General features: G+C 38.2%; 1 long non-coding RNA gene across 1 annotated transcript in view; it reads right to left on the bottom strand.

The window, feature by feature from the left end:
- Nucleotides 1–16,021, bottom strand: part of LOC138152342 (uncharacterized) — a 77,290-nt gene that overhangs the window by 5,150 nt on the left and 56,119 nt on the right. Inside the window, exon 2 of the long non-coding RNA XR_011166077.1 lies at nt 3,590–3,694. This is a non-coding gene — a long non-coding RNA (uncharacterized lncRNA). The remainder of the gene's footprint in view (nt 1–3,589; nt 3,695–16,021) is intronic.

Here is a 16,021-nt window from a genome sequence, read left to right as displayed (position 1 = left end):
TCTCTCTCTCTCTCTCTCTCTCTCTCTCTCTCTCTCTCTCTCTCTCTCTCTCTCTCTCTCACTCTCACTCTCTGTCTTGCTCTCGCTCTCCACACACACACACATGCATGCACGCACAAGCACTAAATTGCTGGGAATTAATATGCCCGATAAATTATAGAAAGCACTTAGCAAATACCACCAACCTAACATGGCCACATTGCACTATCTGTTCCCTGGTATATACATTTAACTAGGAGGTTTATCATGGTATCTAGCCTTGTATGTGAGTCTCACAACTCATGGAGACAGCCTGGAAGTAAGCATAACCCACATGTTCCTTCTTAAGTTCTGTTTTCAAAATTCATTTTGTAAATCAACAGGTTCCATGTTACCCTTTTTAAAGATCCCCGTAACAAAAAAAAAATCAGAAACAGAAAGGACTGACAGATTGGTAGCTGTTTTTCAATTTTGTAGGGGGTGGTGTATGACTATTCTTAGTTGCCAAAATTATCTATTTAATTCCAATATCAAATGAGACTCCAGCATGCTAACTATGTCAGCATAGTAGCAATATGACAGAATTATGACAAAGTCATATGGGCAACATTTGTCACTCATTGTATACTTCCATTTGTCAATATTTGTGCTCCTGAAAACATAGAAGGCCTTTCCAATAATGTCACCTGTGTTCAAACCAAGAAATTCTTACTCTCAGTTTGAATGGGAAAAATGTCTTAGAAGGATTGTGGAAAGTTGATTGGTGTATAAGGACCTAAAGAAGCCAAGAATTCCCATAAATATAATAGTAAACCTCTAAAAATGCATTAAAAATGATAAAGTAAACCCAAAAGTGTCTCCTCTAATCAGTGTAAAAAATTATTACCAGAATCCTGCAGATGACCTCAATGATGACAAGCTAGGGATGGTATAAAGCACAGTGGGAAGCAGCTGGTCCCTTGATAGGAGACAGTTCTAGAGGCAGGCCCAGATCGCTGACAAGAGAATGGCTCCAAGGAGTGCCCAATGCAGAGCAACAGGAGACGGGCTCAGAACAGTGGGTAAAGGACCTAGTATCTAGGAACCCCAAGATCAATCCAGCATCCAAGAAGAAAGGAATAGTTCCATAAATCCAAGTAATGCCACAGGGAAAAGATTGTCCTAGCTACAAGGATTACAAGAGTATATGGAAGAAATGAAACAAAAGATACAAAATGGAATAGTTAGAGAGGAAAGAAAAGCAAAGAAAATTAATACTGTTAAACACTGTAGAAATTAGTATGGGACAAACAGAAAACAACACAATGAGACAATGAGAACTATTAAAATAAAAATTATGGGGAGGGAGGGAGAAAATGTAAAGAACATAATATCAAAGATAACAGACATGGAAAATAGTTCAAGGAGAGATAAACCTGAATCATCAAACTCCCTTAAAATCAGAACTAAAAAAGAAAAATGTTGAATACCCTATTTCAAGAAATCATAACTACCTAGATCTCTTAGAATGAAGGGGAAAATTGAAAAGAGAAAGAATTTACTGATAATTTCTAGAACCAAACTTAAAATGAAAATTCCCAGGAATGTCAGTCAAAATCCATACCTACAAGGTCAAAGGGAGAGAAAAATGCAAGAAGTGAAAAAGAAAGAATTCAAAAGAATAGCTCATATGATTAAAAAATAAGAGAGAAAAATTCCTTCCAGGAAGAGGAACAAGAGATTGGGCCCAGAGGTTGGCCTCCTCAAAAAGATATGGACTAGAATTATACTTGTCTGCACCTTTAAATATTATTAATCTAGAAGAAATATTTTTTCAGATTCAACCTTCTGATCAGATTCTCTGATTGGAGGAGGCACTCAAGTGATGGTTTCACTCCCTTCCAACCAACTGCCGATTCCTTAATGAATTCATATAGTAAATAAACCTATGGATGAAAACAAACAGAAATCAGAAAAAGTATATATAAGAGAATATATACCAAGCAATACAAAGTGAATGAGCTCTTCCACTGGAAGCAAGCTAACTCAGCTAAAGCAAGAGAACATCAGATACCGTGTTTCCCCGATAATAAGACACTGTCATTATTTTTTTTGGAAAGAAAAACACCAGAGGGCTTATTTTCAGGGGAGGGCTTATGTTGTCCTGCCTCAGCTCTCCTCTGCGGCACTGCTCTCAATGGCGCCAGCAAGCAAATCACTGGGGAAGAACAGGATGACGCGCTCACTGCTGCAGCTCTGATTGGATGCAGCTCGGAGCACGGCGTGCGTTTCATCCAGGGGGGGGGGAACGGTGCATACAGAGGGTACCGTAATGTAGCGTGTAGCGCAGGGGATCACCTTCACTACAGTAGCAATCTCAATAGGGCTTATTTTCGGGGGAGGGCTTATTTTAGAGGAATCTTACACAGTAAGGGGAGGGCTTATTTTCGGGATAGGTCTTATTATCGGGGAAACACAGTATCACCCAAGGGGAAATTCCTCAAAGTTTCTAGTGTATTAAGCTGGGGGTAGGGATGTGACAGATATTGCCAATTTCTCTGTATGTCGACTTTCCCCCAGAATTAGTTAAGCTGTGTGGAAAGCAATTTGCAACTATGTCTCAAAAGTTACTAAACCATTTATTTCCTTTGGCCCTGTGATATTATGTTTATTAAATTGATAGGGAAACTGAGATTCAAAGAAGTAAAGTAGCTTGTCCAAATTGATACAGTAAGAGAGTAGCTGACAGAACAGCTGAGGGAGAGGCTAAAGTCAGGTCTGGAGCTAGATCTTCTAGTCTAATGCCACAGCACCTCTGCTCTGCTTAGGGAATGTAAGGTGAACTGGTCTATGAAGTTTAAATTTACCCTGTAATAACTTATGACAGTGAACTTCCAAAGATGATGTCATTCTGAAGAGATGTTTGAAGGCTCCTGGTGCTTTTCAATATCCATAGGAAAGTGGAAACAGAAAACAGGGAGAGACTGAGGAAAGCATTTGATCTAAACAGTCCTGGAAGAGGATGAGAATGATGAATTATTCACTCATATGCAATGAAAAAACTTCTTGGTAGGGGGGAGGAATAAAGATGGCAAGGTAGAAACAAAACTTGCACAGGGCTCCGGGCTTCCACCTCCCCCAATTCATGTAAAAGGGGACTCTAAGCAAACTTTGGAGCTACAGAACCCACAAAATGACACAGAGAAGATAACCTCCAGCTGAGGACAGCCTGGCAGGCCGGCAGGAATTGGCCAGCTCAGCACTCTGAGAGCCAACCCCAGCCCCGCTCAAGCCCGAGGTTTGAGTCCCAGGGCAGGCCTGACCAACCACTGGCTAGAGGGACTTCAGATCACAAGCAGCTGTGGCAGTTTCCAGAATTATCAACACATAGATGCTGAGGAGAGAGGTGAGAGGTCAGTGCAGTGTGAACTTTTGGGATCCAGTAGGTGGGAGTGCATGGGCCTTTATGCCCTGGAGGGAGAAGCCACTGCCATGTGGCAGCTTCAGCTACTGACCTGCACATTGGAGGGGGACCAAGCGACCAGTCTGAGGGGTAATTGCTCTTGCCTTAACCTGCTTGGACCTGAATTACGGTCTAGGGTGGAGGTCCTGGGGTGTGTCACCAGCTTACCAGAGCATGTGGAGGCTTCAGAGAAGGCACCCAACTAATACCTTTGGCAGCTGAGAAAACCCCAGTATTTGGTACGAAGTTCCCCTGTCTGGTAGCAGAGTTCTACTGTGGAAAAAAGGACAAAAGTCAAGTAATTGAGTGGCAACATGTAATGGAAATGCAAATTTAAAGATCTTCCCTGCCCCTAGACCCTTTGATAGGCTTAAGAGACTCTGAGAAACTTCCTTGATTTGAAAATATACTCTGCCTCCTAATAGGCTGAATGTGGTCACATGGAGTCTTGTATCAGCAATGCCATATTCACAATGCCTATGGAGATTATAGATATGCTGATATAATTATCCATCACAAAATATATCATGCTTGCCATATGGGGGAATAAACTAGAAAATTTATTAAGATACCAAAAGACTGAGTCCCAAAACCAGAAAGTGAAAGCCATCAGAGTAGTTATGACATTGGCACAGGTAGATAAAGTAGAAAGCACCCACATTTTCAAGCCTTTAAAACAGAACAGGCTACCTCAGGCAAAGGTCCTCCTCTCCCCACTCACAGCAACCACCCAGCGTCCGGGAAGCGTGCTCCCAGCAGCTCCGGCCCCTGGCAGTACTCAGCAGGAGTCCTTAGCAGAAATTCTGGCTAACTCAAAAAGGGCTTTGCGCTGCCACTGCCTCTGCTGCTGCTGCCACCATTGCCACCACCACCAGCCACCGCAGGAACTCTAGTTTTTGCTTCTGCTTCCTCTTGCTCCGCCCCTTCCTGCTACGTCAGCAAGTCCAATGGGGCATGGAAGATCTTTAAATAGCATAACCCTTACAAGTCTGTGGCAGGAGGCTTGGTTTTCAGGAATGCCCACACCTTGATGCTATGTGATTGGGCAGTGGGACAAGAGGGTGGTTACATTCTCTGACCCAGGAGAAGGTTATATAATCCCTGATGTGAGGCTTTGCTTTGGGGCTCACTTTGAGAAGTGTTCTGTGATTTGATTAGATGAGACTCTGGTAAGCCATTGTTGAGAGGCCCCCGGCTTTGAAAAATGCAGATGTTGATTTGGTATGGATGTAATGGTTGGACAGTTTGGAGACCTGTCTACTTGATCTGTTTCTCTGTCTTGATAATTCTGTCTGTATACTCTGAAGTTCGGGGTGCTGACCTTTTTCCCCTGAACTAGGTAAATGATATATATTTGACTGATTAAAGTAAGCTTGTTAACCAATTTTGAGTTGCTTTCCTTTAGCAAAGCAGATCTAAGAACCTGTGTTTGCAGCCACCCTGGGGACACTGGGGTGCTTGCTGCTACACACCATGACCAGGTAAAGGAAGCAAAGCAAACAGAAGAACCCAATATTAGACTCCTATTTGGGGGACAAAAGATATCAAAGCATAGAACAGGAGGAAGACAGTGAAGTCAGAACTCTTGCACCAAAAGCTTCCAAGAAAAATACAAGCTGGTTACAGGCCATAGAGGACGTTAAGAATCAGATAAGAGAAATGGAGGAAAAATTGAGAAGAGAAATAAGAACGGTGCAAGAAAATTATGAAATAAGAACCAACAGCCTGACTGAGGAAAGTAACACCTTAAAAAATAGACTAACTCAAATGGCAAAAGAGGCTCAAAAAGGCAATGAGGAGAAGAATGCTTTAAAAAGCCAAATTTACCAGATGGAAAAAGAATCCCAAAAGCTCACTGAGGAGAATCATTCCTTCAGAATTATATTGGAGCAAATGGAAGCTAATGACTTTATGAGAAATCAAGATGCTGTTAAACAGATACAAACAAAAGAAAGAATAGAAGGCAATGTGAAATATCTCATGGGAAAAACCACTGATCTGGAAAATAGATCCAGGAGAGATAATTTCTAAATGACTGGACTACCTGAAAGCCATGATCAAACAAAGAATGTAGAAATCATCCTCCAAGAAATTCTCAAGGAAAACTGCCCTGATGTTTTAGAACCAGAGGGCAAAATTGAGGTTGAAAGAATCCACCGATCACCTCCTGAAAAAGATCCCAAAAAGAGAACTCCTAGGAATATTATAGCCAAGTTCTGAAATTCCCAGATTAAGGAGAGAATATTACAAGCAGCCAGGAAGAAGCAATTTGAATATTGTGGAAATACAATCAGAATAACACAGGATCTGGCAGCTTATAGAATGAGTGATCAAAGGACTTGAAATATGATATTCCAGAGGTGAAAGGAGCTGTAATTAAAACCAAGAATCACATACCCAGCAAAACTGAGTATCATGTTTCAGGGGAAAATATGGTCATTCAGTGGAATAGAGGACTTTCAAGCATTCTTGCTGAAAAAACCAGAGTTGAATAGAAAATTTGAAATTGAGATACAAGAAGCAAGAGAAGCATGAGAAGGTAAACAGGGAAAAGAAATCATAAGGAACTTATCAAAGTTGAACTATTAACATTCCCACATGGAAAAACAATAATTGTAACTGATGAAACTTTTCTCAGTATAAAAATAGTTGAAGGGAATAGAAATACACACACATACTTATGTCTATATAGCATAGTATATGGGCATATGAATACATATATGAATGTGTGTATATATGTGTACAGGTATACATAGATAGAGGGCACAGGGCCAATTTAATAGGAAGGGATGATACTTAAAAGGTGAAATTAAGAGGTGAGAGAGGAATATAATGAGAGGAGATGGGGAGAGACAGAATGGGGTAAACTATCTTATATAGAAGAGGCAAGGGAAAACATTTACAATGGAGGGGAAGAACAGGAAGGCAAAAGGGAATGGGTCAACCTTATTCTCATTGAATTTGGCTCAGGGATGGAATGACATACACACTAAATAGAGTATCTCACTACAGAAGAGTAGGGGGAATGATGGAAGGGAGGGCAGGCTGGGGGAGTAGGGAATTTGGAAGCACCCACTTTGAAAAGGGACAGGATCAAAATAGAGAATAGAACAAGTGGGAGGTGGGATAGAAAGGAGGGAAATATAGTCAGTCTTTTACAATATACCTACTCTGGCAATGTTTTGCATTAGCTACACATGTACAACCTATACTGAATTGCTTGTCTTCCCTGTAAGGGTGGGTGACAAGAAAGAAAGGAAATGAATCTGGAATTCAAAGTTTTAAAATCAAATGTTTAAAATATATATATATATATATACATATATATATATATACACTATTATTAATATTATTTTACATGTAATTGGGGAATAAGATATACAGGCACTGGGGCATAGAGATCCACCATGCTCTACTGGAAAAGTTGAAGGGGATATGGGAGAAGATATGGGAGAGAGCAGATTGGAGGAGGTGATATCCTGTGGGACCACTATTTTTGGGCGGTGGGTAGGGGAAAAACAGGGGGAAAACTGTAACTCAAAATCTGGCAGAAATGAATGATGTAAACCAGAAGTTAATAAAGCATTTGGAAAATTTTTTTTTAATTCTTGGTGAGGCAGATACATCTGTTGAATGTTGAAAGTGCGTAAATGCAGGTCAGTGAGGCTTCAGAAAAAAAGAATGCCGTGAATCACTAGAGGGATTCCTAAGAACTTTACAAGTACATCTGGACATTGTTTAAGTATTTCTTTGGTGGTTCATAGAAACATACTGGGGAGGTGATTCCAATTCCTTAAGAAAGGGAGTTGAAGCAAAGGGGACAATAAGAGGTGATGAATGATCCCTGACTCTTGGTAGCTAGAGGCAGCTAAGTGTCTTTACAGATAGTATACTAGATGCTGGAGTCAGGAAAATCTTAATTAAAATTCTACCTCAGACACTTACTAGCTGTGTGGCCTTGAGTAAGGGTCAAAATCTTCAGTTTCCTCATATGTAATATAAGGATAATAAAAGCACTTACAATGTTAGGAGGATCAAATGAGATAACATATATATAGGGTACCTTGCCAACCTATATAAATGCTATGTAAATGTTAAGTAGTAGTATTAATTGTAATACTAAGAAGTAGTAGGTGGTGCTGGTCATGGTATTAGTAACTACTTTCCCATGGACTGTGAAGCATTATGTGGTAGAAAGAATACTAGAGACTCCAAACAATATGACTGAATGAATGTTCATTACTAAGCCCAGATGCCTTTATCACCTCAAAACAACAAAAGTATCAAACAAAGTAAAAGAATCACATTGCAAAAAGGAGGAGGAGGAGGAGAACATGGAGGAGGAGGTAGAAGAGATGGAGAAGGAGAATGACATGGGGAAGGAAGAGGAGGAGAAGGAGATAGGGGAAGGACAAGGAGGAGGAGGAGGAAGAGAAGGAGAAAGAAGAGGAGGAGGAGGAAGAGGAGGAGAAGCAGAAGGAGAAGCAGGATAAGCAAAGAAGAAGTTCTCAAGGTGAAACCTCATGCAAAAAAGGAAAAAGATCAAGGAAAGAAAAATACTTCAAGAATTTTATCACTCCCAGGAAAAAATGACCCTACTGGTAAGAATTTCCAGAGTAGTTTAGAAATGCAAGAAACATCAAGAATATTTATTATTTTAAAGAACACCCCAAAAAAAAAAAACCACATGAATATCAACAGCTTAAAAAATCTTAATGAATTAGTGGAGTCCCTGGGGAGGAGTGGCTTAGGAAGAAGAAAACAAAAATGTAGGGCTAGAAGAGTAAATGACAGCAAAAATACCCAGCACAACTGGAAGACTTTAGATCTTGACAAACAAAAGCAAGAGTGATAAAGGATAACATTAAGAAAGATGTTCTAGCAAAACACAAAGAAATAGATGCCATATGTCAGGAGGTCATACAAGTAAATTGACCAGAAAATTGCAGGGTGCAATTGATAGAATCCACACGAGGCTGACATGAATGTTGAACTCATCCAAGAAGATAATCACCAAATCTTAATTTCAATATAAAAGAAAATCAGTCAGAAATTTATGTATCAAAAGCATCATTTTGAATAGTTCAGGGTTACTCAACAGGTATAAATAATAAGAAAAATCTGGGATCTGACAAACAGAAAAACAAGGGAAGTAGTACTTTAGATTGACTATTCTGAAAAGATAAACATACCATAAGAAAATATTTTTCACTGATAATGTCAGAGACTTTTATTCTTTTCTTTGAAATAACTACAAGCTTGACAGGGCTTTTAATGCAAACCATTCAAACAGCACACAGAAAGGCAAATACTTGGGGGAAAAAACAACTAACTAATGACTCAGTTTGTATGTTAGAAGGGTGTTATTAAAAACTAATAGAATTTTGAAGAATCACTTTGTCATTGAGAGGTGAGAAAAGATAAGAGTCATAAACTATGCTCTTATCTTACCTTGGCAGAAATGTTTAAATACAATAGAAAGTAGAAAATATAAAAACAATAACTAAATATAAGAACAATATTTGGTGTGACACAAGAGGACAAGTTTTGTCTTTGTGTGATTACAAATATTAAAATTATGAGCAACTGTGTTAAGTTTAATAAGTAATATAATTATAGTTAATAAAGAGAAACTAAGCAACAAATGTAATCTTGAATGTTAATGGTCTAAAAACCACCCATAAAAAGAAGTGTCATATAATGAATTAAAAGACAAAACTGAGCAATTTGTTTCTTAGAAGACATATATCTAAACGATATATTAAAAATAAAGTATTACAATAAATTTCCTTGTGTTTCTACTGAAACAAAAAAGTCACATTTGCAACCATGATTTAGAATCAAGCAATGTGTACAATTAAAAGACAAGCAAAAAAAACCCAAGCATTTGAACATATTATAGATAATTTTTTAAATAAACATAGTAGGTATATGATAGACTATAAGGTCCTTGTGGGAAGAAACTATTTCAGTTTTTTCTTTGTATTCCTGGAATCTAGCACAGTATCTAGTATATTTTTGTTTTCAATAGTTTAGTCACATCTGACTCTTTGTGACCATTGGACCATAGCATGCTATGCCTTTCTATCCTCCACTATCTAATACATAGTCAGGACTTATTATCAACTTGATGAAGTGAATTTAATTAAATGAACCAGATGGCAAAAGAATTAATTTCTCAAAGGTAAAATTAACTGAATGAAAAATGAAAGTTAACTGAAATGCAAAAACAAAAAAAGAAATAAAGCATTAATTATGAGTGCCTTTAACATTCTAGTTCCAGAAACTGATACATTTGACAGAAAGAAAGGAAGGAAAGGAGGAAGGCAGGGAGTAAGAGAAGGAGGGAAGGAAGAAAAGAGCAAAGAAAAAAAGAAAGAGGAAACAGAATTTTTTTTAAAAAAATTAGTTTAATAGACTGGAAAAGCCTATTGAAGAGTTATCTTAAGTACACACATTTTTCTAGGCTCATATAGAATTTTTATAAAAATGTATCATGCTCTAAGAGGGTTTATAAATGTAACAAGAACTTACAAACAAATGCAGAAAGGAAGACATCTTAAATACATTACATTACAATACATTAAATAGGTACAATACATCTATAAATACAAATACATATATACACAAATGTATTTGTATATACAAATATATCTATATACATATATATTTGTGTATATATATATATAATAAAAATACAATAAAAATTATAGCCATAAAAGGAAATATTAAAAATGAAGAAACAAATAAATATTTTAGTCTTGAAATAATTTAAATCCTTAATAATGAATGGATCAAAATCTAAACCACAGAAATAAATATACACTTGAACACTTATGCAATATGTATTTGAGTATATATACCTATGTGTTATATAAGTGAATAATAATCATTAGGCAGCATGATACAATATATGGGATCTTGTTTGCAGTTGTCCTTATATGGAATTTTTGTTGTTTTTGTTGTAGGGCAGCTAGGTGACACAGTGGATAGAATGCTCGACCTGGAGTAAGGAAAACTCATCTTCCTGAACTCAAATCTGACCTCATTTACTATCTGCATGAACCTGGGCAAGTCATTAACCCTGTTCAACTCAGCTTTGTCATCTATAAAATGAACTGGAGAAGGAAATGGTAAACCACTACAGTATCTTTGCCACAAAAACCCCAAATGCTGCCACAAAGAGTCAGACATGACTAAAATATGACTTAACAACACCAACAAAAATGTAAAGTGTTTTGCAACCTTAAAGTAATACATAAATGTATTCTGTGCCATCATTATTCTCATTCTTCTTGTCTTATAAGGTACATATCAAGTACTGCCTTTCCAAATCTCCCCAGTTTCTGGCACCCTCTTTACCTAACTACACATTTATTCTACATATATTTATTCTAAATTTCTATTTATATATCTTGACTCTACTGATAGAATGTAAGTTCCTTGAAAGCAAAAATTGTTTCATTGTTTGTCTTTGTATCCCTAAAATCCTGACAAATAGTAAGTACTTAATAAATGTTTGCTGATAGATTGAATGACTGAATCCTTAGGCTGATATCCTAAGGAGGCAGCAGGCCATGGTGGAAAGAACTTTGGTTCTGGAGTCAGAAGATCAAGTTTCAAATCTGACATCTTATAGGATCCATGTGACCTTGGCCAAGTTTCCTTATGTATAAGCTGAGAAGGTTGGACTAGATGGCCTCTGGGTTCCCTCCATCTCTAGATCTATAATCCTAGAATGTATTATTGTTCCTTTATGGCTAATGTCCAATGAACTAATATATAAGTAGGGTAAAATGATAACTTTTTTTGTAACTGAATAAAAGCATTGGAATGTAACATCAACATCTGTAGGCTTACTGAAAACATCCTTTGGAACAACTCCAGTAGCAGATAAAACAACTAAGATATGTGTGCAAGATATATTCACGTGAACTTCACCATCCACTAATCTGGTAACAGGAGATATCCTGGGGAGTAGAGGTATTGGCAACTCCTGCCAATTAATTGATCTCCAGGTTGCATGGCTTGCATGTGTGAAAGAGCCTTGAGGTCTAGAGTAGAGAAAATCTTCATCCATACTAGTTCTAGTGTCCGTGGGTCTGACCAAGTGGTCTGGTGCCTGGAGATTAGTGGATTGGACAAGTCAAGGCTCTTCCCTATGAAGTTAAGAAAAATGGAGGGATTTTACTGATGTTCCCCACTATATACAATTGTTGAAGGAGCATGTCGGCATTCACCAGAGACATATACTAAAGAACCAGATTGGAACTGTTACAAGAAGAGCAGATGTTGGAAAGTGGGCCCACTGTCAGTTTGGACATCTGCATGGTAATATTATGCTGGGCTGGAAACAGAACCATATGATTTTCCCCTCACTAAGAACATGGCTGCTATTCCTAAACCATGTGACCCTCAACCTGTCTCCAAATGGCAAAATGGCACTCTCAAATCTCAGGAAAAGAGATTTTCCCTAGTGATGAATAACTGCATCACTGTGCATCTCACTGCCCATGTCATATGTCCAACCTCCCATGTCTGTAATAAATCAGTACTACCCTGGAAAGGGAGAGTGAAGGGAATAAGAATTATACATTGTCTGCTATGTATCAGGCACTATGCTAAGCACTTCTAAAAATATTATATTATTTGATCCTCACAACAGTCCTAGGAGGTAGGTATTATTATTATCCCTATTTTACAGTTGACAAACAAGATTAATAGAAGCAAATAAATGTTGTGACTTGCTAAGGATCACACAGCTAGTAAGTGTTTGAGGCTGGATTTAAAATTAAGTCTTCCTGATTCTAAGTCCATTGCTCTATTCACTGCATTATCAGTGGTCTCTGGAAAAAGAAAGGGATATTTTGTCCAGTGGTTTCTTGTCCAAGAAGATTTATCTGATAAGAATGGACTGTTTTTTTTTTTTTAACATAGCTCTGTCTGACTCTTTCCAGTCATTCCTTATTCCTTCCCTAGCATAATTGCCTTGGTCTCAAGGTCCAGACCCCCTCAAAGGACTTCATACCTCCTAGAAAAGTAGCTCAGAACCCCTTCATTTCACTTTCTTTACTCTGGGATGGTTCAGGGAATTCCTTTCCAGAAAGAGCTTGGGGAACACCTAGGAATAGTATTGTTGGGAGGTGCCTTGCTTTCTAATAATATGGGGTAAGGAAAACTGTTGTTTTATGAGTATGATAAGTATGTAATTACTGGAAAGAAAAGAGATCCCTTAGTTGGATTGGTGGCAATTATGAGTGACTGTATGAGGGTGAGGGAGAGTCCTTTTTCAGCCACTACAGAAGAAAGCAGCATCCTTTACATAGAGGCCTCTGCCCCTGCTCATCATTGCCACCTCATGTCAGGAAAAGAAATCCATGACTATACTGGAGGTGTTGTCATCTGTGCTGTGGTTCTCATGTTCTTAGTGTTGCCCTGGTTCATTATTACCACTTTACCTTAGAAGAACCACAGTGAACTTCAAAGATGTGACATCACCCAAAACATGAACTGGACAATAAGACTGTCTTTCTGGACAGGACGGGAAAGGCTATGAATTTTTGACTTCTGTATTCCTCTACATTTTTGTTTTTACTTTGGTTTGGCTTGATTTTTCTCTCATAATATAGTCCTTTCTAGGAGGACTGTCCAGTAAATGTCTTGAGAAGTGATCCTTCTAAAGGCAGAAGGATAGGCTTCTCTGGGTTTTGTTCTCTTCTACATTTTTGTTATATTTTTTGTTGTTCTGTTCTGGTTTTTATCTTGACTTTTCCTTTTTCCCGAAGCACTACCCATGTTACTAGGTACATCCAGTAAAATATTTAAGATTTAAGACCTGGTTCTTCTATGAGGTAAGTGGGAAAGGCCTCCACATTTTTTTTTTTATTCTGTCTGTTTTTGTTTGTTTCTCTTTTACCCTTTTAGCATCCTTTAATACTACTCATGGCAGGAGAACTGTCCAGTAAATGCCCTATAAACGTGATATGGTAGAATGGTAGAAGGTTCTCTAGAAGATCCCTAGATCCTTGCCACCACGGAATGGTATGTAACAGGACCAGAAATTCCTGCTCACTGATGGACCTTTCCCTAATGCAGCTTCCTAATTGAGAGGCACACACACAGATAAATCTTATCTGTGAGCAGTCTAGACCTCTCAAACTTTGTGGGTACCTGAGACCAGAGAAGTCATATAACCCTGATAACTTACTGACTAAATGTATTTCAAGATGAAGAGCAGGAATACTCTTGAAATGATGGAGAGTAGGAGTGCTGTGTTCAAAGAAGCCACGTTACTATATACTTGTTACATATTCTTACTATGTTAGGTCATTTTTTTGTGAAAATGTTCAGTGACACACAAGTGCTTCATTTAATTCTGACATCAAACCTGAATTTAAAAGGATGCTAACTTTTGAACTGCACCTACAACTCTGACATTTGGTCAGGCCACAATGCCTGTGACAACACAAGACAATTTCCTTTGCAATTTCTTCTATAATTGTGTCACTGTACTTAACTCAGAAACAAGACAGTCTCTCCTCATTAGCTATCCATTCAAAATTAAGCTTAGGTAAGCTTTAAACTAGTGGTAATTTATGAGTCATCAATGACTCATCACCAAAAATAATCCATCCCTACTGATGCCTGAATTTTTACTAAGAGCAATTAATTCCAATAAGGATGATGATAGCCCACAATTATATAGCTCTTCAAGATTTTCAAAGGACTTTACATCCATCATCTCAAAAAGCATCTTTCACACTACCTTTGGGATGCTGGGTAAGTCATGGTTCCTCAACTTACTCATTTCACATGGCCTACTCCTCCACCTCTCCTCAGCTATACACAAATGCACTACTTTCATGTTCATTGACTTTGAAATTTTCTTATCTGATCACAACATATCATTCTGCTTTTCCCTTTGTCTTGCATTTCAAAGTCCTCTTCTGCATCTTAATCATGTCCTCCAAACCCTGGAGACTTCCCAGGCTATCACCACTGAAATAATTACGCAATCTTCCCTTATCCTATCCCCTTCCCATAAGACCCTTGCCCTCCAAATCTTAGTCTTGGATTTGTCCAACCATCCATCACTGTTGTTCTTGCTCACATGTCATTAAATCAAACTAGAAAGTCATGAAACTATGCTGACTGGCTACACTACTAACTTATGTTTTCCAAGCTTGACTGGAGTAAGACAATTCTCTTTAAATAACCTCCCTAATTAGCTAACTATTTTACTCACCACAACAGTTTTTACAAATCTTTCATTCTTTGTGAAGACTCCCATAAGTCTCCTTCCCTTCACCATCTCAGTTAAGAACTTGCTTAATATTTCACTGAAAAATTGAGGTCATTTGCCTAGAAGTTCTTCTCCCTTCCTCCTCATCTCACAACACCCAAATACCTGCCACCCCTGACAGTAGAAGAGGTGGCCCTTCTCCTTGATAGGACAAATCTCTATTAATGCAAAAGTTATCCCATTCCAGCTCATCTTTAGCAATGGATTGTCCCCTTTTATCATCCACACACTTTCACTTATCTTCAACCTCTTCCTATCTGCCGACTGCTTCTCTCTGCCCTATAAAAATGTCACTCTCATGTCACTCTCATCCTCAAAAAACCCTTACTTGATCCATATATCTCCACTAACTATTGTCCCATATCTCTCTTTTATTTTCTCTTTTATGACTAAACATCTTGAGAAGGCCATCTTCAACTGATACTTCCACTTCCTTTTCTCTTGCTCTCTTCTTAACTCTTTAAGGTCTGACTTCTAACATTCTTAACATTCAATTGAAACTGCTCTCTCCAAAGTCACTAAAAATGTCTTAATCATCAAATCTAATGAACTCTCTGCAGACTTTAAAATACTATTAATTACCCTCTTCTCCTTGATACTCTATCTGGGTTTCCAGCAAACACTTTCATTTTGGTTCTCCTCTTTCCCTTCTGACTACTCTCTCCTCTGTTCAGGTCATGCCTTCCCTCTAAGCACACCTTTCCAACCTTATTATACCTTACTCCCCTACGTTCACTGAGTAATTAAGTGACACTGACCTTGGTGCTGTTCCTTACACAAGGAATAGTCATCTCCAGTCATCTCCTATAACTTGAATTCTCTTCAACCTCATCTAGTTTCTCTGGCTTCTTTCCTAGCAAAAATCCCATATTCTACAAAAAGCTAATCTATTAATGCTAGTCTATTCCATCTGTTGATTATTTCCAATTTACCTTCATTGTACACAGTTGTTAGCATGTTGTCTCTTCTATTAGACTATAACCTCCTTGAGAGCAGGTCTGTTGCCTCTCATTTTATCCCTAGTATGGCACATAGTAGATGCTTAATAAATGTTAATGCCTGAATGACTTAATCTCTCCATGTCTTAACTTCCTCATATAAAAAATGAAAGAATTGGGGCAGCTAGGTAGCACAGTGAGTAAGAGCTCCAGTTCCAGTGTTGGGATGAGCTGGGGATCAAATCTGGGCTCAGACACTTAGCACCCACTCAGAAACACCTGGCCGTGTAACCTTGAGCAAGTTACTTAACCCCAATTGCTTAAAAAAAAAAATGAAAGAACTGATTATATACTGTGGGG

Source organism: Petaurus breviceps, unplaced genomic scaffold (genome assembly GCF_028583685.1).
Source record: "Petaurus breviceps papuanus isolate PSGF00001 unplaced genomic scaffold, PetGlider_PUasm1.0 90925, whole genome shotgun sequence".
Taxonomy (NCBI): Eukaryota; Metazoa; Chordata; class Mammalia; order Diprotodontia; family Petauridae; genus Petaurus; species Petaurus breviceps.
Note: the sequence above shows the minus strand (reverse complement) of the source record. Positions and strands in the feature narration are given on the sequence as shown.